Here is a 16,220-nt window from a genome sequence, read left to right as displayed (position 1 = left end):
GATGTCCTTGAAGTGGGAGAGATGACCTCCGACAGGAAGATGAGGCAGGAGAGTGGGGAAGTCTTCTGGCAGGACGGCAAGAGTAACGGGAGTCATCCAACAGCCTCAAGGAGGCCAGTAGTCAGGAGGTGGATTTTTTATCCTTGGCTCCTTCACGAGAGCACCTTGAACCTCTTCACTGCACTCCCCAGTCCCTCCAGGCTCTTGACTGCTGGTCAGACCTACCACCATGGTTTTGTCTGCCCCACCCCCAAAAGGACTGTTGGGGAAGGCTCTTCCCCTTTTTATCTGACAGGCCTTCCATAATCTTCTCCAACTCTGAGCCAAACAAACGGTTGGGCTCAAAGGGAAGGCTACATAAATTATATTTAGAGGAATTGTCAGCGACCCAAGGCTTAAGCCACAAAGGCTTGCGGGCCGCTGACACCAGGGCCATGGTTTTGGCCGCTAACTTCAGCTGTTGTTGAGCTGTATCAGACAGGAAATCAATCGCCAGGTTGACAGTCTTGAAAGCCGCCAGAATGTTGTCCTGAGACACCTTGTGATCCACATCCATCTGGATCTGGTTTAATCGAGACCGAAGAAAGATAAAAACTCAACCCATTGTCCACAGGAACCAGAGTGCGCTTGGACAGTTTGGCAATAGCCATTTCAACCTTGGGAATGGAACCCCACAATTCCACCAAGGGTTTAGCCATCGGAAACATGGTTCTGAATCTTTTAGTTAGAATCTGACCTTTTTCGGGTTTCTTCCACTCTGTGCGCATGACAGAGAGGAGGGTCTCATCCGCTTTAAAGACACGAAGTGCCCGACTAGTGGGATCAGAGGACTCCCCCAGGTCAACATCATGGTCTCCCGACCTGATGGACTTAAGTAACTTTTGCGTTTTATCAGGAGGAAAGAAGCATGAAGTAAGCTCCTCGGAGGAGGAGGAGGCGGAGGAACCCAAGGAGACTACGGAAGGTCTCTCTACTGGAGCCAAAGACTCCATAGGAGTCTGAGTAGGAAGCCTCTCATCCAGCAGGCTTATAACCCCTTTGATGGATCCATCAACATAGGTCTTCACTCAATGATACATATCCTGCATCGTAGGTTCGGTGGAAGGTTGGACCCTCGGACGGCAGCCGTCACACCTGGAGTAGGGACAGCTATCCTCCAAAAGCACGCTACATCATAGCACGATAAATGTTTCCGCTTGGAACCTGCCTTTCTGCCATTCGAATCCCGTGGAGACTACATCACTGCGGGGAAAAAAGGACAAGTAAAACATTTGTAAACAACCAATAAATGTTTCAGGAGAAAGGTAAAAGAAAGGCAGACTGGCGGAAGCTGAAAATGAGGACCAGAAATAAGGCACCAATAAGTGGAGGAACACCAGCTTATAGGACTCTGGGAGCTAGCTTAAAAAGCATGTGCAGCCAGAGAACGACCTGGTCCACAATGCTTCCTTAAATAGGGGAGGGGTGGGCTCAGAACCGAGTCCCCGTCCCAGAGGAGAAAACACATTCCAGTAAATAAAAAGTTTCACCCCCAGGAAGGAATAGAATAAATCCTCCAACCGGAGGAAAAATCGCTAATTATATATAAAAAAATCGCAAAAGGACGCAAAATCGCATCGCAAGGAAAAATTCCAGAAAATGATGTTAGAGATTCCAACATCACTTCCGGAAGATGGCGGCCGATAGAGGACCGAGGACGCCGAAAAACGCACCGCAGCAAAGCACCGCTGCGCAGCGCCGGCAGCAAGTAAGCTGCCGGACAAACCATCTAGTAAAAGCGGAGGCAAAGCCTGCAGATAAAATGAAAAAAAGATTCCTCCCTATGAGAGGGGGAACCACCGCCTAGTCCACCTGTCCGGAGGACAGAAAAAAACACAATGGGATGGAGGTGATTCCCTCCTTTATAGGGGAGGTTTAATTGTTTAATTATTACTTGGGCTCATTAAATTTCTGCTGGTCCTACCAGTCCACGGGGGTGGTTAACCCCATCTGTGCTGCTTGTAGGACATAAGGGTATACAAGTTTTTTTCAGGCTGAAATCAGATTTTTTAATGTGTTTTTCAAAATCAGTTATGTGAACTGGCCCTTAGGGTTCTTTACACTCTGCAGGTTCTGAAAATCAGTTATGTTCATTTGAATGGGGCAGCAAGCACATGGATTTCTGCAATCCCCATTCAAGAGAATGGAATTAATTTTTAACCGTGGAAAAATGTGCAGCAAAATCTGCAGAGTATGAAGGAAACCTTACGGGGAGAAAGCTGCAACAGAAAGGACATGTCTTCTGAGCTGTGACAAGGAGTGAGTTGATATAGCGTTCATAGGTCAGCACTCTATATATTTCTTTCACAGAAATAATGACATAAATGGACTCTAAATCAAAGCTTCCTTCCTTCAAGGACATTTGACTACTATTTATTATTTATTTTGTCTATATGTATTATTTATTTTGAACAAATCTGTATGTAATATATGAATACACGCTAATCTGTTTTGTTTATCCATCACCATAGTAACGTGACATCACTCTTGAGTTTCAGGCGGGCTATTTAAATTTCCTGTATGCTGGTTATTGTAACATGTCTGAAAAAGGCTTTCTTTTCTTTTCAATTTTCTTTTTATTGATTTTTGATTTTTTGAAAAGTATATAACGTACAATGAGGGTACATTGTGTATATAATCCAAATATAGATCAGTTATCAACATAAGCTTTTACAATGTACAGCATATAGACAATTGACAATTAACATTTTGTATTGAGAATACTGAGTAAGAAGCAACGTTGAATAGGGAGAGGGTGGGGGGGAGAGGATGGGGGGGGGGGGAAGGAGGGACCTCAGTTATATGTAGAAATGTTATGATCACCCATGGATTGTGTTATGTTGGGTCAGATAAAAGTTGCAGAGCAGAGGATGAGGTGCGATATTTGATCCAGCCATCCCATATATTAAGAAATCTGGCATGTGATCTTAGCTCCCAGGCCGAAAGTTCTTCCATATGAAAGATATGGTTCACTTTTTGAAGCCATTGTGGAAGGGTGGGGGAGCTTGGTTGGTTCCAGTGTTGGGGTATCAGTAGTTTGGCTGCCGCTGTGAGGAATTGGAAGAGTATTCTTTTCTCTGGTGGAATGATATCCAGGCGAATGTTTAGGAAAATAGAAGCCGGGGTTGGGTCTTGTGTCAGGGTGCATATTGCTTTGATTAGGTTGAGTGTCTGGTTCCAAAATGTTTTGGTCACTTGACAGTCCCACCACATGTGTAAGAATGTGCCTCTTGAACTGTTGCACTTCCAGCATGTGTCTGAGTTTAGGCAAGTCATCTGTTTAAGTCTCACCGGTGTACGGTACCATCTGGTGACTATTTTGTATGAGTTTTCTTGAAGACGTGTGCATCTAGATATACCGTGGGATTTGAGGAAGATTTGTCTGGTTTCTGTTTTGGACCAAGTGGTGTCTAAATCTTTTTCCCATTCTTTCAGATAGCTTCCTGCATGTGGATGTTTAGTTACTTGTAGAATGTTATAGATTTGCGAAAGTAAGTGTTTAGGGGGGTTGGAGGAGGCCGCCAGCTTCTCAAATTGTGTTAATTCTCTGGGAATAGTTGTTTGAGTAAGATATAGTTTGAGTAATGAGCGGATATGCGCTTTATGTAAAGCGTGTATTGGGAGGTTGTTTAGAGGGTCTTCTATTTGTTCTGGGTCGAGGAAGGTGGATAACTTGATAGAGCTAATATCTGTAAGTTTGAGACCAGTATTTTTATATCTCTCCTGATATAGTTCAGGGATATCTGCTAATGTCATTAAGGGAGAGACTATAGGACTTAAGGAGTTCATATACTGATGCCAAATTGATATAGTAGTTTGTGTTATAACATTTAGCGTGAGTTGGGGCGTGGGTTTTTCTTTTTTCCAAAGCAGAGCTCTGAGGGGGGCTGAGGCTAGTAGGTTTTCTAATGGGAGCCATAGTTTGTTATCATCTGCTCTCAGCCAGTGTATTATCCTAGTTAAATGGGTAGCTTCATAGTATAATCTCCAGTCCGGAACTGACATACCTCCCCTTGATTTGTGCTGTGACAGAAGAATCTGATTTAATCTAGGTTTTTTGCCATTCCAGAGATAATTGCTGACAATTTTGCGAATATTGTTGAAAAAACTAGCTGGCAGTGGTATTGGGAGGGTCTGGAAAAGGTATGTCAGTTTGGGGAGCAGTATCGCTTTTATTAGGTTTTTCCGACCCATCCAGGACAAAAAGGGCAAGGACCATGATGACAGTATTTGGCTAAAGATATTCGGCATCTGGGCATAATTCAGCATGTATAGATCTTTCCATTTTGGGCTGAGTTTGATGCCTAAGTATGTGATATATGATTCTGGCCAGTGAAAAGGATGTTGGGAGCGTAAAGTTGTAATGTCTTCTCTACTAATGTTAAGTCCTAATGCTTCTGATTTGGATGCATTAATTTTAAAGTTCGATATCTTTCCATATTCCAGTAGGATGTCTCGCAACGCTGGTAAGGCAGAGAATGGGTTCGACAATGTCAATAAGATATCATCTGCATATGCAGCTGAGGTGTGTATAAAATTGCCATCGTCAAAACCCTTTATGTCTGGGTGGAGTCTAATTGAGGCAAGCAGAGGTTCGAGAGAGAGGACAAAAAGGATCGGTGATAAGGGGCAACCCTGACGTGTACCGTTACAGATTTGGAAGGGAGCTGAGAGGGTTTGGTTTATGTGAAGTCTCGCTGAGGGGGTGTCGTACATCCGAAATATGGCATCAACAAACTCTTGGGGCAGGCCAAAATGTAAGAGTACCTGTTTCATATAGGTCCAGTCCACCCTGTCGAATGCTTTCTCCGCGTCTGTTCCCAATAAAACTAGTGGGATTTTTTTCTGGTTAGCTGTTTGTATTATGGAGAGAATTCTTAGGGTGTTGTCCTTCCCCTCCCTTCCGGACACAAACCCCACCTGCTCTGGGGAGATCAATGAGGGAATTAGAGGTTTAAGTCTATTGGCTAATAAGCTTGCATAGAGCTTCAGGTCTGTGTTTAACAGAGAGATGGGCCTATAGCTGCCACATTGGGTGGCATCCTTCCCTTCTTTGTGGATCAAAGTGATGTAGGCTTCGAGGGCCTGTCTCTGTATATTAGAGCCTGAGAGGTACGAATTAAATGTGTCTGTCAGGTGAGGGAGGAGAACATCTGAGAAAGCGTCATAATACGAGCAAGGGAGACCGTCTGGGCCCGGAGCTTTCTGTTTGGGGCATCTTCGCAGGGTGGACCGGACCTCTTCCTGTGAAAAGGGTATTAATAGGTTGGGATATGTACTAGGATCTAGTTTGGGGAGGGAGACTTTGGTTAAAAATTTGGAAATTGCTGCGAGGGTTTCTTGTGAGTTTATTTGTCGTTCTGGAGGGTGTAATTGATATAAAGAGGAGTAGAAGTCAATGAATTATTTTTCTATCTTCTCGGGGTCGGTAGTAATATTTCCTTTTTTATCTTTGATTTCTTTTATAAAGGTGTGGGGTTTCCTTCTCTTAATGAGAGACATCATTAGTTTAGAGGCCTTATCTCCGTGAGCATAAAAAGAGTGTTTAACTGACATATATAGTTTAGCAGAGTTCTTGTTCAGTATGTCTCTGAGCTTCATGCGGGCTTCTGTGAGTTTTTGGAAAACTGGAGATATAAGAGATTTCTTATGAAGTTTCTCAAAATTGGAAATCTCTGCCTGTAGGGATTTTATTTATTGATCTCTCTGTTTTTTACAAAACGTGCCAATAGAGATAAATTCTCCTCTAATTGTTGCCTTGTGTGCCTCCCATACTATTGGTGTGGATACTCCTGAGTTGGTGTTTAACCTGAAGTATGTGAGGAGACTGTCTGATATTCTTTTGTGGACCTCTGGAGTAGTAAGGAGGGTCTCGTTAAGTCTCCATGGCGGCCTTGCGTGGGGACGATCCGACAGTAGTATGCAAATTCCTATTGGGAAATGGTCAGAGTGTACCCCTGAGCCTATCGTGGCGGATTGTACTTTAGAGAGAGAAGACTGCTGGAGGAAAAAATAGTCAATTCTGTGGTATGAATTGTGGGGAGTCGAATATAGGGTATAATCCTTCACCGAGGGGTGGAGAAAACGCCACACATCAGTCAAGGAGAGTATTTGTAGAGATAATTTAACATGTCTTAGTGCTTTATAGGATAGGGTGGATCTGCCAGATGAGGTGTCAATAAGCGGGTCAAGAGCTACGTTAAGGTCTCCTCCTATTATTAGTTCACCTTTACTCATACTATGGATTAATGTTATGGTTTCTCTAATCCATTTGGGCTGTTGTATATTAGGGGCATATAGGTTTGCCAGCGTAACCTGTTTACCGTTAAGCGAACCTATGAGAATAAGTAGTCTACCTTCTTTGTCATTATATGAGCTCTGAAGTTCAAAAATAATATGTTTGGAGAAAGCTATGGCCACTCCGCTGGAGTTCTTCTTAGGGGTATGTGAGTGATACCAGTGGGTGTAGAAGTGTTTTTGAAAAGAGGGTGTCTTTCCTGGGAGGAAGTGAGTTTCCTGTAGGAATAAGATGTCCGCCCGTGATTTTTTCAATGACTGGAGAAGCTGGCTGCGCTTGATTGGTGAGTTAAGACCTCTAACGTTGTATGAGATTATTTGTAATGCAGCCATGGAAAGAAATGACTAAGTGACGGTCTTATGTCTATTTTGTGTCTGAGTGATGCAGGATGGGGGAGCGTGAGGTCCAGGGTGTATGATTGAGACAGAGGTGTTAGGAAGGGGGTTAACAAGTAGTGAGAACATGTCTGTATAGACCATAGACAAAACATTTCAAGTAGGTGGAACAATTGAGAATACAGAAAAAAACTGAGAAAAATCAACATTTGTGTTGACATAGATAAGCAGTAGCCGTGAGGGCCATATACACATTGAACTAATCCTATATGGCATGAGTTGACTAACAATCCAGAGATCTATACGCCGGGTCGCAAATTTGTACGATCCAGCTAGTCAGGTAAATATAGAGAGGAGAGGCAAGGGGGGGGGGGGGGGGTCCGCGGCCACCCCCAGTGACTGGAGGTATATCAAGTATTTCGGACTGAGAATTCCACAATTGTAAAATAGTGTCGCGGGCCCCCCCCCCCCACCCCCCATGGAGGAGAGAGCATCATAAGCAGAGATGAACAATGAATAAAACAACTGTAATGAACAGTAAATGTAAATTAGTTTAACCATTGGAAGAGAATGATACCCGAAGAGAATTGTTTAGTAAGTATCACCAAGATCAGTTCCGTAATCAGGTGGGGTCGATGTCAAGTCTTCTCGGGGTTAGTTTCCCCTGACGTTTTCGGCTGCGGCTCTTCCTTTCTGCTCCAACATGTTTCCCATGGTGTGGGAGGAGTGATCGTCGGAAGTCCGGTGAGGTCTAGTATCGGGGACCAGTCTGGGATATCAATGTCTGAGACCTGGAGTGCAGATAGAATGTCCGCAAGTTCGGAATGGTCTCTTAGGATGTATCTTTTACTCTCACTGTGAAAGAGAGGCCGAATGGAAACAGCCATCGGTATGGGATGTTCCTGTGACGTAGGACTTCTGTTAGGGGACGTAGCATATTCCTTTTAGATAAGGTGACTCTAGCTAAGTCCTGGTATATCGACACTTCGGAGCCCTCCACTTTAACCGTGGATTTGATGCGAGCGAATTTTAATATGTCGTCTCTTACTCTGGAGTTGAAAAGGCGACAAATTACGTCTCTTGGTGGGTCTGACGCTTGTGGTTTGGCTCTTAATGCTCTGTGGGCTCTTTCAATGGAGATCTCTAAGAGGTAATTGTCTCCTAATATAGTTGAGAATATTTGCTTAGTTGTGTCAGGTAACGCCTCAGGGGATATGGATTCTGGGATCCCTTTAAGACGCAAGTTATTGCGTCTGGCTCTATTCTCCTGGTCTTCCATCCAATTAACAATTTTGTTCATGTGGGCCTGACATGATGAGAAGTTTGCAGAAGACGCTTCTGTGTATGATATCAATTGGGCTTGAGTGTTTTCTAGTTGCTCAACTCTTCCGCCTATACATTTCATTTCCTGTTTTATCTCTTGGAGTTCTTTTACTACTGGTTCTAGTGCTTTTGACAGGGCCTGACCTAGAAACCCCCTGGAGATGGGTAGGGATGTGTCATCTTCCTGGTCACTTTCCATTTCTGGTGGGTTATTGGTGGCGGGTGATTTGAGTGAAGAGCTGCTAGGCGTTGACTTTTGTGTATGTGCGGTCTTAGTTGATGAAACTAGAGGGCGTTTCTGCATGTAAGAGTCCAACGAACCTGTGAGACACTTGTTGGAGGAGGGTCTGGGTTTGCTTGGGCCGATTTTGACCATTACTGTTTTAACCGATGATCAAGATTGTCCACTCTGCTATGTTGGATGGATAGGATAATGAAAGAGGAATGTCAGTCTCTCATATTCTTGTGGCCCTCTTTAGCTACAGCAGTACATTATATATGGTTCTGCATCATATTATCTCATATAACCTGAAAGAAGCGGCAGAGTGGGTGAAGTATGGGCTGAGGGCTGGTATAATTCTCGTGTGGTGGTTGTTCTGCACCTTTCTATTTGTAGCGGGGCTGTTATAAAGCAATCTTTCGAGGCTGTCTTGTGTCGTTATGGCACAGAATTATGCTTAACAGACCTACAGACCTACACCCAGCTCTTTATATGCTTGTTTGTGGTCAAAGCAGTCCTGCACTTAGGCGTCAAATTTAGGGCCTACTCTCACCACTGTCCAGTGCCCTAATGTATAATGAGCTTACCGGCAAGTCGGGTGTTCTCCGCAGATGGTAACCGGCTGAGGGTGTGGAATGTAATCCGGCACGGGAACTGCAATTATCGCAGGGCTGCTGGTGCAGAGTCGGAGGTGCCTCTGATATTTGTTCCAGAACAGCAGATCAGGTGCCCTATGCCGTGGATCCTCGGCTGAAGGTAAGACTTTCCACTGGCGAGATGTCCTCTATAGTCGCAGCTCTATTTGCGATGGTGCGATCAATCTTGCGCTCCCTGCAGCGTTAGTTTTCTGACCGGCGGCAGGGTGACTGCGGTGTTCGCTGGCTAAGGCTCAATAACCGGTCAGCCTGAGGCTGGTGATCTTACAGGTACAGCGAGCTCCGTGCGTTGATCTTCCTTCCGCTAAGCGCCGGCCGCTTGGATGCAGGTTCTGCGTGCAGCGATCCACCTTCTCTCTGACCGACAGCGTTTCCTTTCCCTGTCGCCTGTTCTTCTTTAGGATAGTGGCGGACTGGTGTTGGGCAATCTAGGAGGAGGGGGAGTCTCTCCGGAATATGCCGTTATCCTGGCTATCCTTTCAGCACGAACTGATGAAAATTGAGCAGTCTCTCTTTAGCTGGCTTCAGTATTTCAGAATTGCGATCCTCCTTGCAGCATTTAGCAGTAACAGTCAGTGTGTCTCCAGCTGTTAGCTTCAGCAGCCTCTTTTGGTCACTGCTGAGTTCTATTCTCAATATTAACTGCACAGACAGTTCAAAACTCGTGCTCTTCCAGAGCCGGCGGAGTAATCCAGCTAGTGATGCGGCTGCTAGGTCTTGTGTGCACCGAAGCAATGGCGATCAAATGGAGATCAGCAATGGGCCTATACTTTACTGCCGTTAGGTAGGGACAGCTCAGGGCACCTACCGCTCCCAGGATCGCTCGAGCGGGAACGTCCAGAGCAGTCTTTGATGATCTTTAGACTGCAGACCGGCCGAAATTCGCGGCCGGAACTACTTTCGCCGGTCCTATGAACAATCAAACCGGCATCAAGCGACGCAGACAGTTCGCAGGATTCCTGGCCAGCCGAGCCCCACACTATAAGTCGGTCCTCTCGTCTGTTGAGGATCTTTATAAAATCAGGCAGCAGGTGGCACCTAAGCCGCGGGGCACGGCTTGTGTGGCTCGGGTGAGCGCTCAAATTTAGCCCGGTGCTCACCTGGCTACTGTAGGCCGCAACTCCTCGCCGTTACATATATGGGAGAAAGTTATATCTCCTTGCTCCAGGTGATGACCTGAGCCAGGATCTGGTGCTTCAGGCGAGAATAAGCCAAATTCTGCTGAGTTATGATGGTTTTTAACAACTCTTCTTTCAGAGCTCCCACGAGTTGCTTCTGGACAGCTCTGCAGCTAGCTCCGCCCCCCCTGAAAAAGGCTTTCTAAGCCAAAACTTGTCATAGAAAGAGTAATGTGACGTTATGCTCAACAGGACTTTGTTTTCTGTTCAGCATAACAGAAACCAAACAGATCAGTTAGGCTTTCCCGTAGGCTTCTATTATGACGGAAGGCTTCCATTTTTATTTCCGTGTTATGGATTCCGTTATTTTCTGTTATAACCATGTTTGAACGGAAAGCCATAACGGAATGCATAACAGTGATGCCCTAATGCAACAGGATCTTTTTTTATTACAAAATCCTGTAAAAAATGGATCCTGTTGCATCAGTTGTCATCTGTTTGTCATAATTTTTTCAGATGGGAAAAAAATGTACTGCATGCAGGACTTTTTTCCACGTCTAAAAAAACATATCTCTATAACTTATGCAACAGGATCATTTTTTTTACAGGGTCCAGTTTTTTTTCCATCTCTCTCTTCTTCTGATGGATCAGAAGAATGGAAAGCTAAATGTTGATGTGAGCTCCCCCTTACTTTTCTCATCTCTTTAAAAAGGGATGGGAGAAACACAAAATGGGAAAATGTAAATATTTGCACAAATTAGTTTTTTAACAAAATGTCTGACTCCTGGAAATGTATTAATAAATTCCCCGCAAAGTATGTCAGCCACATAGAAATGTAGATACTGCATCCTTTTTTTCTTAAACTAATATCAAGTGAGAACTGTGAACAGTATTACGCTGGGTTCAGACCTGAGCGTTCGCTCTGTATGCGCGATTGTACGCGCGTTCCCGCTGAAGTCTATGTACGGGAACACGCGACAAGACGCCCCAAAGAAGCTCATGTACTTCTTGGGGCGTCGGGCGTTTTACAGCGCGATCGTACGCGCTGTAAAACGCTCAGGTGAGAACCATTCCCATAGGGAATCATTGGTTCTTGCCTGTTGAGCGTTTTACAGCGCGTAGGAACGCGCTGTAAAACGCTCAGGTCTGAACCCAGCCTTAAGGTATGGCCAAAAGTCAGGTTTCCTGATGCAGTTTTGGAATGCAAAATCAGAAGTGAATCATAAAAGGAAAGAAAGCATAGGACAGATACGACGTCTCCTCTTATTTAAAGGGAACCTGTCAACCAAAAAAGCGCCTCCCCAAACCACCAGCATTACCTTAAAGTAGCCAGCAGTATGTTCCTAAAGATCCTTTTCATCCTCTGGCCAGATGCACCAAAATATTGAAAAAAAAACTTTAATCCCCTGCACACGCTATGCAACAGCAGAGTTTGAAGTCAAGGGGGCAGCGGCCTCCTAGCTTCAAGTCAAGATAACAACACCCCCTTTCCCTGCCCCTTCGCTTTTGATTGACAGGCAATAGCTTTTAGCTGTTCAGCAAAGCCAGGCCGAGTGTAAGTGTGCGTCAAACGTTCACGTGCGCGGCTGTCAATCAGAGGTGAAGGGGCAGGGAAAGGGGGTGTGGTTATCTTGACTTGAAGCGAGGAGGCCGCTGCCCCCTTGACTTCAAAATCTGCTGTTATATAGCGCACGCAGGGAATTAACCCCTTAGGACACGGCCATATTTCACCTTAAATACCAGGCCAAATCTGACCAGTGTTACTTTATGTGCTGATAACTTTAAAATGCTTTGACTTATCCAGGCCATTCTGAGATTGTTTTTTTCGTCATATATTGTACTTCATGACACTGGTAAAATGGAGTAAAAAAAATAAAATACAAATTTGCCCAAAATTTAGAAAAATTAGCAAATTTCCAAGTTTCAATTTCTCTACTTCTATAATACATATATAAAAATAGTTATTACTTTACATTCCCCATATGTCATCTTCATGTTTGGATCATTTGGGGAATGACATTTAATTTTTTGGGGATGTTACAAGGCTTAGAAGTTTAGAAGCAAATATTGAAATTTTTCAGGAATTTTCAAAAACCCACTTTTCAAGGACCAGTTCAGGTCTGAAGTCACTTTGTGAGGCTTACATAATAGTAACCACCCAAAAATGACCCCGTTCTATAATTTACACCCCTCAAGATATTCAAAACTGATTTTACAAACTTTGTTAACCCTTTAGGTGTTCCACAAGAAATCAAAATTTCACTTTTTGGGCAGATTTTCCATTTTTATAATTTTTTTCCAGTTACAAAGCAAGGGTTAACAGCCAAGCAAAGCTCAATATTTATGGCTCTGATTCTGTAGTTTACAGAAACACCCCATATGTGGTCGAAAAACCGCTGTACGGGCACACGGCAGGGCGCGGAAGGAAAGGAAAGCCATACGGTTTTTGGAAGGCAGATTTTGCTGGAATGTTTTTTTGACACCATGTCCCATTTAAAGCCCCCCTGATGCACCCCTAGAGTAGAAACTCTGGTAAAATGGAGTAAAAAATGGAGTAAAAAAAATAAAAATACAAAATTTGCCAAAAATTTTGAAAAATTAGCAAATTTCCAAGTTTCAATTTCTCTACTTCTATAATACATAGTAATACCTATAAAAATAGTTATTACTTTACATTCCCCATATGTCATCTTCATGTTTGGATCATTTGGGGAATGACATTTTATTTTTTGGGGATGTTACAAGGCTTAGAAGTTTAGAAGCAAATATTGAAATTTTTCTGGAATTTTCAAAAACCCACTTTTCAAGGACCAGTTCAGGTCTGAAGTCACTTTGTGAGGCTTACATAATAGTAACCACCCAAAAATGACCCCGTTCTGTAATTTACACCCCTCAAGATATTCAAAACTGATTTTACAAACTTTGTTAACCCTTTAGGTGTTCCACAAGAAATACAAATTTCACTTTTTTGGCAGATTTTCCATTTTTATAATTTTTTTCCAGTTACAAAGCAAGGGTTAACAGCCAAGCAAAGCTCAATATTTATGGCTCTGATTCTGTAGTTTACAGAAACACCCCATATGTGGTCGAAAAACCGCTGTACGGGCACACGGCAGGGCGCGAAGGAAAGGAAAGCCATATGGTTTTTGGAAGGCAGATTTTGCTGGAATGTTTTTTTGACACCATGTCCCATTTAAAGCCCCCCTGATGCACCCCTAGAGTAGAAACTCCAAAAAAGTGACCCCATTTTAGAAACTACGGGATAGGGTGGCAGTATTGTTGGTATTAGTTTAGCATACATATGATTTTTGATTGCTCTATATTACACTTTTTGTGAGGCAAGGTAACAAGAATTAGCTGTTTTGTCACAGTTTTTTTATTTATTTACAACATTCATCTGACACGTTAGATCATGTGGTATTTTTATAGACTAGGTTGTCACGGATGCGGCGATATTTATTTATGTACGTTTTACACAATGATTTCATTTTTTAAACAAAAAAAAAAATCATGTTTTAGTGTTTCCATAGTCTGAGAGCCATAGTTTTTACAGTTTTTGGGCGATTATCTTGGGTAGGATATGATTTTTGCGGGATGAGATGACGGTTTGATTGGCACTATTTTGGGGTGCGTGTGACTTATTGATCACATGCTATTACACTTTTTGTGATGTAAGGTGACAAAAAATAGCTTTTTTTACACCGTATGTTTATACATTTTTTAAGGTATTCACCTGAGGGGTTAGGTCATGCGGCGATACGGATGCGGCGATACCTAATATGTATCCTTTTTTTTTATGTAAGTTTTACACAATAATATCATTTTTGAAAAAATAAAAATCATGTTTTAGTGTCTCCATATTAAAGGAGCCATAGTTTTTTCAGTTTTTGGGCGATTATCTTAGTTAGGGTCTAATTTTTTGCGGGATGATATGACGGTTTTATTAGCATTTGGGGTACATATGACTTTTTGATCGCTTGCTATTACACGTTTTGTGATGTAAGGTGACAAAAAGATTGTTTATTTAGCAGTTTTTATTTTTTATTTTTACGGTGTTCATCTGAGGGGTTTGGTCATGTGATATTTTTATAGAGCCGGTCGATATGGACGTGGCAATACTTAATATGTATACTTTTTTTTAATTTATGTAAGTTTTACACAATAACAGCTTTTTTAAAACCAAAAAAATGATGTTTTATTGTCTCCATATTCTGAGCCATAGTTTTTTTTTATTATTTTTGAAGCGATTGTCTCAGGTACGGGCTCATTTTTTGTGGGAGGAGGTGGCGGTTTGATTGGTACTATTTTGGTGGGCATACGTCTTTTTGATCGCTTGCTGTTGTACTTTTTGTGATGTAAGGTGACAAAAAAATGTGTTTATTTAGCACAGTTTAAATATTTTTTTTTTATGGTGTGTATCTGAGGGGTTAGGTCATGTGATATGTTTATAGAGCTGGTTGATAAGGACGTGGCAAAACCTAATATGTCAGTTTTTTTCCCCTATTTTTTACAAATATTTTTTTTTACTTTATTTGGGGAAAATTCAGTTTTGTTTATCTTTACTTGAAACGTAAAAAATTTTGGGGGGAAAACTTTAATTTTAAAACTTTTTTTTCACTTTATTTTTTTGTCCTGTTTTGGGACTTCAACTCTTCAGGGTCTAATCCCCTTTACAATGCATTCCAATACTTCTGTATTGGAATGCATTGGCTGTATGAGTAATACAGTGTGTATTACTCATACAGCTTCCGGCCTGTGAGATCCAGGGGGCTGGATCTCACAGGTTTGTCACAGGAAGGCAGCGCCGATGTCTCAGGAAGGCATCGTGCTGCCTGCCATGCCATGAGGTCCCCCATACAGCCGCACTGGGATCTGATGGTACCGCCGCCCGCCCCAACCTGTAAAAGCTGCAAACCGCAGGTCTAAATTGACCTGCGGTTTGAGGCGATTGCCAACCTGCGCATTGACCCAAGGTGCCTGCTTAATGATTTGAGCAGGCACCTTGATCCGATCACCGCCCGCCGGGCGGCGGTGATCGGAAATACACATGACGTACCGGTACGTCATTTGTCCTTAAGTACCGGGACATCATGCCGTACGGTACGTCCTGTGTCCTTAACAGGTTAAAGTTCATTTTTCAATATTTTGGTGCATCTGGCCAGAGGAAGAAAAGGATCTTTAAGGCTACTTTAAGGTAATGCTGGTGGTTTGGGAGGCGTTTTTAGGTGACAGGTTCCCTTTAAATTCACTCCTGGGTATGGCTTCCAAAACTGCATGCAGAAATCTGACCGTGTGGCTGTACCCTTATACTTCTCCATTTTGCATTTACTAATTTTAACCTGCTAACATTTCACAAAAACCTATGCATGCCTGCATCCATTCACCTGAAGATTATTCCAGACCTCCAATAATTATTTCATGTCCTTGCTCTCAAACCTCTGCTGCAAAGAAACATTCTTGACCATTGTTGGTATCCATTATGTCATTTAACGATTAAGCACCTATTTCCCTAGATCTAATCCTTGTCAAGGCTATACTTATCAGTGTATCTGACTTTTCTGGAATGCAAGTCATGTTGCAGATAGTTGAATTGCTGTGATAGAGGCTGATGTAGAATGACTCATTTTATATACCAGTTTGGTAATCCGTTGTGAAAGGGGTGCTACGTTAAATAAATAAAATTAGCTGTAAATAGGAGCAAGATTTCTTGCATTTACAGTATGCCACAGCTTCTGTAATGCCTAAACCATAATAAATGTAGTACAGACTAATTTGGGACCTACCTATTGTGTTCCCCTGTGCATCAATCTTTAGTGTACTGCATGAAAGCGCTACAGCTGTTCGGTCTAATTGGTGACCAAGCATTGTCCTAGTTGTGAGCAATATAAGCTGAATACATTTTCTTTTAAAACTCATAAAACGTAATTGTATATATGTGTGCAATTATGGAGAAAAAAAATATGAAAATGGATTCCTGGTTCACTGCAGAACTTAAACACAGCCTTTGCCAGACACTAAATAGAGAAAAATCATAACATAAAAATCTGTATATGACCATATTTCTTGTCCTAATAAGGCTTCTTTCACACTCGCGTTTGGTGCGGATCCGTCATCTGTTCAGATAATACAAACGTCTGCATCCGTTCAGAACGGATCCATTTGTATTATCTGTAACATAGCCAAGATGGATCCGTCTTGAACACCATTGAAAGTCAATGGAGGACGGATCTG

This window comes from Bufo gargarizans, chromosome 2, assembly GCF_014858855.1.
Source record: "Bufo gargarizans isolate SCDJY-AF-19 chromosome 2, ASM1485885v1, whole genome shotgun sequence".
Classification (NCBI taxonomy): Eukaryota; Metazoa; Chordata; class Amphibia; order Anura; family Bufonidae; genus Bufo; species Bufo gargarizans.
This window is presented reverse-complemented; position numbering follows the sequence as displayed.